The sequence below is a fragment of the Scyliorhinus canicula genome, chromosome 11, assembly GCF_902713615.1.
Source record: "Scyliorhinus canicula chromosome 11, sScyCan1.1, whole genome shotgun sequence".
Classification (NCBI taxonomy): Eukaryota; Metazoa; Chordata; class Chondrichthyes; order Carcharhiniformes; family Scyliorhinidae; genus Scyliorhinus; species Scyliorhinus canicula.
The window spans coordinates 15,849,198-15,857,392 of record NC_052156.1 but is presented as its reverse complement, the minus strand read 5'-3'; positions in this window follow the sequence as shown (position 1 = coordinate 15,857,392).

The following is an 8,195-nucleotide window of genomic DNA, read 5'->3' as shown; positions in this document are numbered from 1 at the left end:
TCATGAGGTTACCTAGAATCCCAAATTGAATTTTTTATTGGTATACCGTATAATTGTGAATCTGGCCTTTTATGTGCTCATTTATTACTGAGAAACACTGAAAAGGTGTATTTGGGAAACAGAACTGATAGCGCACAAGATGGCCACTGATATATTCATAGCAATAGAGAACCTGACTGTTTGGTACCTGTTACCTTGTAATGCGCATAAGAAAATAAGATGGGCGGGATTCTGCCATAATCGGTGGGGAGGGCAACTCCGGCGGGACGGAGTGGCGTGAACCACTCTGGCGTCGGGCCGATACAAAGGTGTGGAACCCTCCGCACCTTCAGGGGCTGGGCCCGCCCCGGAGTGGTTTGCGCCCCGCCGGCCGGCGGGAAAGGGGATTGGCGCGACGCCAACTAGCGCCAAAGGGCCTCCACCGGCCGGCGCGAGTTGGCGCATGCGCAGGAGCGCCAGCATGCTGGCGTCATTTCCACACCGACATTGGCGGACTGCTACAGCCGCCCATGTGGAGAAATAGAGTGCCCCCACGGCACAGGCCCGCCCGCGAATTGGTGGGCCCTGATCGCGGGTCAGGCCACCATGGGGTCACCTCCCGGGGCCAGATCCCCCTGCGCCCCCCCGAAGAACCCCGGAGGCCGCCCGCGCCACCAGGTCCCGCCGGTGAGGACCTACTCCAATTTACGCCGGCGGAACTGGCAAAAAACGGGCGGGACTTCGACCCATCGCGGGCTGGAGAATTCAGACGGCCGGGGGCCCATTGAGTCGCGCCGGTCCCCGCCATTCTCCGAGGCGGGCGGCGCGACTCACGCAGGCCGATTTTTGGGGGTCCGGAGAATTTGGAGGACGGCGGGGGCGGGATTCACCGGGGGGGGGGGGGGGGGCATCAGAGAACCCCGCCCAAGAAAACATAAAAGAGATGATTACAAATATGGAAAAGCAATTAAACTAATAAACATTCCAAGGCACAGGAACTTTGTAAAACAAAGTTTTGGCAGCGAGGCACATAGGACGGTATTCGGGCAGATGGACTTTAGTGAGGAGGTAGATTTTAAGGATCAGAGGTAAAGAGGTTTGGCGAAGCATAAGGCCTCAGCAGCTAAAGTCAGGGCCACCAATGTTGGAGCAAGGAAAATATTCACATTTTGCAAATGGTAAAGGGTGGCACAGTGGTTAGCACTGCTGCCTCATAGCGCCAAGGACCCGGGTTCAATTCCGACCTTGGGTTTCAGTCTGTTTGGAGTTTGCATGTTCTCCCCGTGTCTGCGTGGGTTTCCTCCGGGTGCCCCGGTTTCCTCCCACAGTCCAAAGATGTGCAGGTTAGGTGGATTGACGAAGCTAAATTGTCCCTTAGTGTCCAAGGTTAGATGGGAGTTATAGGATTACGGGGATAGGATGGGGAGTGGGACTAGGTAGGGTGTTGTTTCAGAGGGTCAGTGTAGACTTGATGGGCTCCCTCTACACTGTAGGAATTCTATTCTATGGTCCTATGATAGCAATGAAATCAATGGCAATGTGCTTGAGTGTGAGGAAATAGTGGAGGTGACTAGTTATTCAGAGGAACCTATCCAGCCAGCAGGAATCCTTGGGCACGATGTGATAAATATTCAAACATAGGAAATAATTAATGGGACTGAAAGATTGAACAGTCGGAATACATCCTAGAAAATTGATGGACACAGTGCTTGTCAGAATACTGGAGGATGGTAAGTGTTCTGTCCCAGTTACAGGAAAAGGAAGCGAAATGTAAGTTAGGAAATCAGAATCCAATCAGTCTTGGCTGTGGACAGACAGAAGACAGGATGAAATTAGTCAATAAATATAAAGGTACTGATTATCAGCAACAATTTTCATGCAGTTACAAAGGGAAGTTCATTCCAAATCAACTTGACAGATTGTATACTAGTGGAAGGAACCGAAGCAGGTCTATAACACACAAGTTGGAGCCTAGCATGGTAAACAGGTGAATTCTCTTCACTGACAGCAGTTATGTCTCAAAGTGCAGAGATGAACTAGCCAGTGATAAGGATTATCTTCCAGTACTTATATTCTCATTCCAAACTATTTCCTGCCTTTTAACCAGACAAGGCTGGGCAACTTTCCAGATTGATGTTTAATTGCCAATTAAAGATTTCTTAAATTTGTACTACTATTTAAATCTGCACTGCCTTGCCGTGGTCATTCTGACATTTTGATAAGTTTCTTAAAGCTGGACCCCGAAACAAATCTAGAGTTCTCAAATGTTTATGGCTCATGTATCATTCCTCTTTCACTCTGTTACAGTAAGGGGAACAGGACGAATGTTGCACATGAGAAACTTACAACAGCGTTTGGGAGGGTTGGATATAAGAGGCCTGCTACAAAAAATACGAAATGCTTTGCCTTGAACTGAATGTGGTTACAGATAGAGGGATGGGAAATAAACAGAGGTAACGTGTAGAGATCAATTATGCTTTTCCAATTTGAGGACTAGTGTGTTCCAGGATCTGTTCCTCAATTTGTTTTATTTCCTCTTTCTATAAATTGTTTGAATATAGGTACGAGAGGAATGATAGCGACAATTGCAAATTCAGTACCTTTATTCAGGAATGGAGGCAGACCAAACGCAGCAAGCCATAGGCCAGGTAGCCTAACAGCTGTCAAAGGGAAATTGCCAAAATCCATTATTAATAGGTTTATGAGCAGGATACTTAGAAAATGATAATAGAATCATCAGAGTCAATATGGTTGTGTGAGAGGAAAATCATATTTAACTAATTTCTAGTGATTTTTGAGAAAGTAACATGAATGAAGGGGGACCTGTAGATGTGGTGGACTTGGAAGGCAAGTGGAATGAAATGTAAAAGTCAGGGGGCGCAATTCTCCGCGGTCACGAAAATTCGGAGAATAGCGGGCGGCGTAAATTTTTACGGGCACGCTGGTCCGACGCCCTCCCGCTATTCTCCCCCCCCCACGCCCGCCTCCCGACACGAATCGCTGCCCGCCGTTTTTTTACGGCGAGCAGCTATTCACCACTGGCCGATGGGCCGATTTCCAAGGCCTTTACGGCCGTTTTTATGAACGTAAAACACACCTGGTCTGACCGTTCGTAAAAACGGCCGTAAAGTCCCGATCTGGGGAACCATGGCACCGATTGGCACGGCAGTACCACGGCCGTGCCAAGGGTGCCATGGGCCCGCGATCGGTGGGCACCGATCGCGGGCTGCGGGTACTTACCCCGCGCACTCTTTCTCCCTCCGCCGCCCCGATGGATCCATCCGCGGGGCTTCTGCGGGGCATAACGGCCCGCACATGCGCGGGTTTCATGCACAAGCGCGACGACGTCATCCGCGCATATGCGGGTTGGAGTCGTCCAATCCGCGCATGGGCGGCTGACGTCATCTGACGTGTCAGCCGTCGCTAACTCTGGCTAGCGGGCTTAACGAAATTCGTTAAGCCCGCGATGGCGGAGTTCACGGCCGTACGATACTAGCCCCGACCGGGGAGCCGAATCGGTTCCCGGTCGGGGGGGGGGGGGGGGCAGAGGCTGGCGTCAAACCCGCCCGTTTTTGACGCCAGCTTCCAGAGTCTTCGCGCCCAGGGAGTTTTAATGCAGCTGTACAGGGCATTGATGCGCGATCACACTTGGAGTACTATGTACAGTTTTAGTCTCCATATTCGAAAAAGGATGTAAACGCATTAGAAGAAGATCAGAGAAGGTTCCCTGGACTAATTCCTGGGATGAGGGGCTTATGTTGTGAAAAAAGGTTGAACAGGTTGGGTCTATACCCATTGGAGTTGAGAAGAATGAGAGGCGATCTTAATTAAACATACAAAATCGTGAGGGAACTGGATAGGGTAGATACTGGGAGGATGTTTAATTTGGGGGGAAAGGCGAAGTGAGGGACACAGTTTAAATAAGGAGGTCTCCCTTTTAAGACAGAGATGAGGTGAAATCTTTTCTCTGAGGGTCATTAGCCTATGGAATTCTCTTCCCCGAAAGCGGGGGAGGCATTGCATTTATTCAAGGCTGTGTTAGATATATTTTGGATGGACAAAGGGTTATGAGGCGCAGGCAGGAGAATGGAGTCGTGGACACAATCGAATCGAATGGTGGAGCAGGCTCAGGGACCAAATGGCCTACTCAACCTCCCTAAGTCCTTTGTTCCTGTGTTCCTATGAAGTTTGTTGATGACATCAAATTAGAGAAAGTGGTAAACTGTGAGGATGAAAAGAGCAGACTGCAAGAAGATTTGTAATAGGGTAGCGGAATGAATTGGTGGCAGATAAAGTTAAATGTAAATTGTATCTTTTGGGCGGCTTAAAATATTAAGATTTTTATTATTTAATTACATCCATTGGTAATGGACCGCCACGTATCACATGATGTTTTAACTGTGGCCGGAATGCTCAGGCTGTTGGGTTTCTCTGGTCCAGCTCGCAGCGCACTCCCGCCCCTCTGTTTCCCAGCAGCGTGAGGGTGGCTTCCATGGGGAACCCCATTGACAGACGACGGGAGCAGAGACAGCGCACCGTCGAGAAATGTGCGGCCGGGGGTCCGGAGAATCCAGCCCTGCGTTACCAAACATTCCCTACATAGCACCTGAAACCAGCTGCATGTCATATATGACTAGATTTCCACTGAGTACTTCTCGATCATCGATCCAGTTTTACCATGTGGTTATTCAAATTTCATCAGTACATTTCATGTCAGAATTATTCACTGATAGCAAGTGCTATTTCAGAATTGTACAGAAAAGCTCCTTAAATGGAGTGGCACGGTAGCACAGTGGTTAGCACTGTTGCTTCACAGCGCCAGGGTCCCGGGTCCGATTCCCGGCTTGGGTCGCTGTGTGCGCAGAGTCTGCACGTTCTCCCCATGTCTGCGTGGGTTTCCTCCGGACGCTCCGATTTCCTCCCACAAGTTCCGATAAATAATAATAATCGCCTATTGTCACAAGTAGACTTTAATGAAGTTACTATGAAAAGCCCCGAGTCGTCACATCCCGGCACTTGTTCGGGGAGGCCGGTACGGGAATTGAACCCGCGCTACTGGCGCTGTTCTGCATCACAAACCAGCTGTTTAGTCCACTGTGCTAAACCAGTCTGTGCTCACTAAGTAAATTGGACATTCTGATTCTCCCTCTGTGAACCCGAACAGGCGCCGCCGGAGGGTGGCGACTAGGGGATTTTCACAGTAACTTCATTGCAGTGTTAATAAAAGTCTACTTGTGACAGTGATAAAGATTAATTAAGTGTTTCTTTCTGAAAAATATTTATATCGTTAATTAATGGTTTTTTAATGTTTTTTTTTCAAGAAACATGCTTGCAGCCCCAAGGCTAAATTGCATCAACTTCCATCAAAAAAATTATAATATTCATGTATAGTTTAAGTAATCCAGTTAGAAAACTTGGAAACACGTAACACTCATGGCATAACAAAAATGAACAAAGAAATTTAGCGGGTAAGAGGGACATGGTGAGATGGATTATTAAAGAAGGGATGACGAGTACAGAATGTGAGAATTAATGAAAAAAGAGACATGCTGCCTAAGCTTTTCGACTTGCACTCATCAGGGCCGATTTATAATAATACCAAATCTCAAAGGGAAACAACAATTCGTACTGAAAGATATGGATTTTAATCGGTAGTGGTAGAAACATGAAGAATGCACAGGGGAACAATTACCAACCCCCCCCCCCCCCCCCCCCCCCCCCCCCAAGCTTCTGTTTACATTTAATTCGGGTCAGTCGACTCTGATTGGTTGATCATTTTTCCTCCCTTAACAGCATGGGCAGGGAAGAGGTTCGGGGGTGGTGGTGGTGATGGGGGGGGGGGGAGCAATACCTGTAAAATTCAATCCGAAGATAGAAAAGATATGCTGAAAAATATTGACTGAAAGAAGAAAACTGAAGCAAGCAAAGAAAAGGGAACAAAATTGGAAACCGAGTTCAAGGGCAGAAATTGTTCAACTCAATGTGGATTCCAGCTGGCTGTGATATGTCTAACTGTGAGGCAGATAATGGCGTAGTGGCAATGCCACTGGTTTAGGAATCCAGAAGCAGCTGGTGGAATTCCAATTCAATTAATAAATCTGGGATTTAAAACTTGTCTGAATAACGCTCACCATGACAACTATCTGGCTCACTAACGTCCTTTAGGGAAGGAAGTCTGATGTCCTTACCTGGTCTGGCATAAAAATTACTTCAGACCCACAGAGATGGGGTGGACTCTTAATTCCCATCTGAAAGTGGCCTAGCAAGCCACTCGGAATGAGGCAATTAGAGACGGTGAACAAATGCTGGCCTTGCCTGCGATGCTCACAGCATGGAATCATGGAATCATAGGATTTACAGTGCTGAAGGAGGCCATTTGGCCCATCGAGTCAGCACCGGCCCTTCGAAAGAGCACCCTACCCAAGCCCCCACCTCCACCCTATCCCTGTAACCCAGTAACCCCACCTAACCTTTTCTGAACACTAAGGGTAATCTGTCATGGCCAATCCACCTAACCCGCACATCTTTGGACTGTGGGAGGAAACCGGAGCACCCGGAGGAAACCCACACAGACACGGGGAGAACGTGCAGACTCTGCACAGACAGTGACCCAAGCCGGGAATCGAACCTGGGACCCTGGAGCTGTGAAGCGACAATGCTAACCACTGTGCTACCATGCCGCCTGAACCTGTGGGCGCTTGACAAGCAGAATTTCACTGGGTGTGACCTATGACTGTCTTGTTCCGGCAGCTATGAAGCGCAGAAGACAAGGGTAACATCTCCATTACACAGCTGAAAATGGTGATCTGGCCCAGAAAAGCTAGCAATTGTGAAAAAGGCGCCAGCGAGCGTTCTTGCTGAAAGGTTTGCTGATCCTCAGGCAGCTTCGCACACTTTGTCAAATCACCTCCACCCTATCCCCGTAACCCAACTAAAACCTTTTTAGACACTCACGGCAATTTAGAATGGCCAATCCACCTAACCCGCACACCTTTGGACTGTGGGAGGAAACCGGAGCAAACGCACGCACACACGGGGAGAATGTGCAGACTCCGCACAGACATTCACCCAAGCCAGGAATCGAACCTGGGACCCGGGAGCTGTGAAGCAACTGCGCTAGCCACTATGCTACCATGCTGCCCCAACGAAGGTGAGGTGCTTTTCCTGACACTTACATTAGGCCTCACTGAAACAGTGCAGCAGGCCAAGGACAGAGAGTGTGAGAGCAAGATGGAGAAGTAAGTAAACAGTGAAAACTATTCTCTGTTTTTATTTTAGATTTCCAGCTCCCGCAGTACCCTAATTTCTGATTGGTTTAAATGTTTGCTTCAACCGCAGCATGTATGATTTGAATATTCCCATGACTGCGCTGTGGGACTGTTAGCCAAGACTCTTTTGGGAAAAGAAGGGCAACAATGGAGGCAGGATGAAAGCAAGTTGGCATCTGTTGTTTTGAAGTAAAAACTTCCTTTCTGGTGTTTTTGTTTGCAATAACACTTGTCATGTCATAATTAATTAGCACTGACAATATTTGTGAGAAACAGACTATAAAGATCTTAAGCCTTTCTGAATATGTTGTGGAGGGAGCTGGATTCGAAAAGGGAAAATGAAGGTTAAGTTTCTTTGGGGGAGAGCTAAGAGCTAATGACATATATTTCTCCGTGTGTCTAATTATCGTATATGTCTGAAATTTCTTGAATACAATAAATGGACAAACCTATATTTTATTGTTCATAATTGAACGCTTTAAAAAGTTGTTAACAAGTACCTATTAATTGGTTTTTTTTACCGTAGAAAGACTTTGGTTATAGCATTACAAGAGAAGCCACACCAATTTGGGTGTTAAATGTTTTTTTAACTCCTCCCGCTCCATTACACATCAAGCGTGAAGGAAAAGTGGGCCCGTTAAAGCCTCTTTTAATAATCTGGAATGAATCCAGGCTGAAGCTTCAGTTGGACTAATTACACACTAGGCCCCTGAAGAGGAAACCATTTCAGAGGCCGATGTACATCAGATTAAGTGCTTAGCAGACAAGTGTCATTTAATTTGGTTTTATGACCGGGAAATGGGACCGTGCGGTAGTTCTATGGTTTCTTAGGGGATGTCTGTCATGTTTTGTTTTCCATTCTGGAGTGTAATGCTTCTTGACACTGCTGTACTCTGCAAAATAGAAATGGAGGAATTATGACCTTCAAATTACCAACATATCATAAAA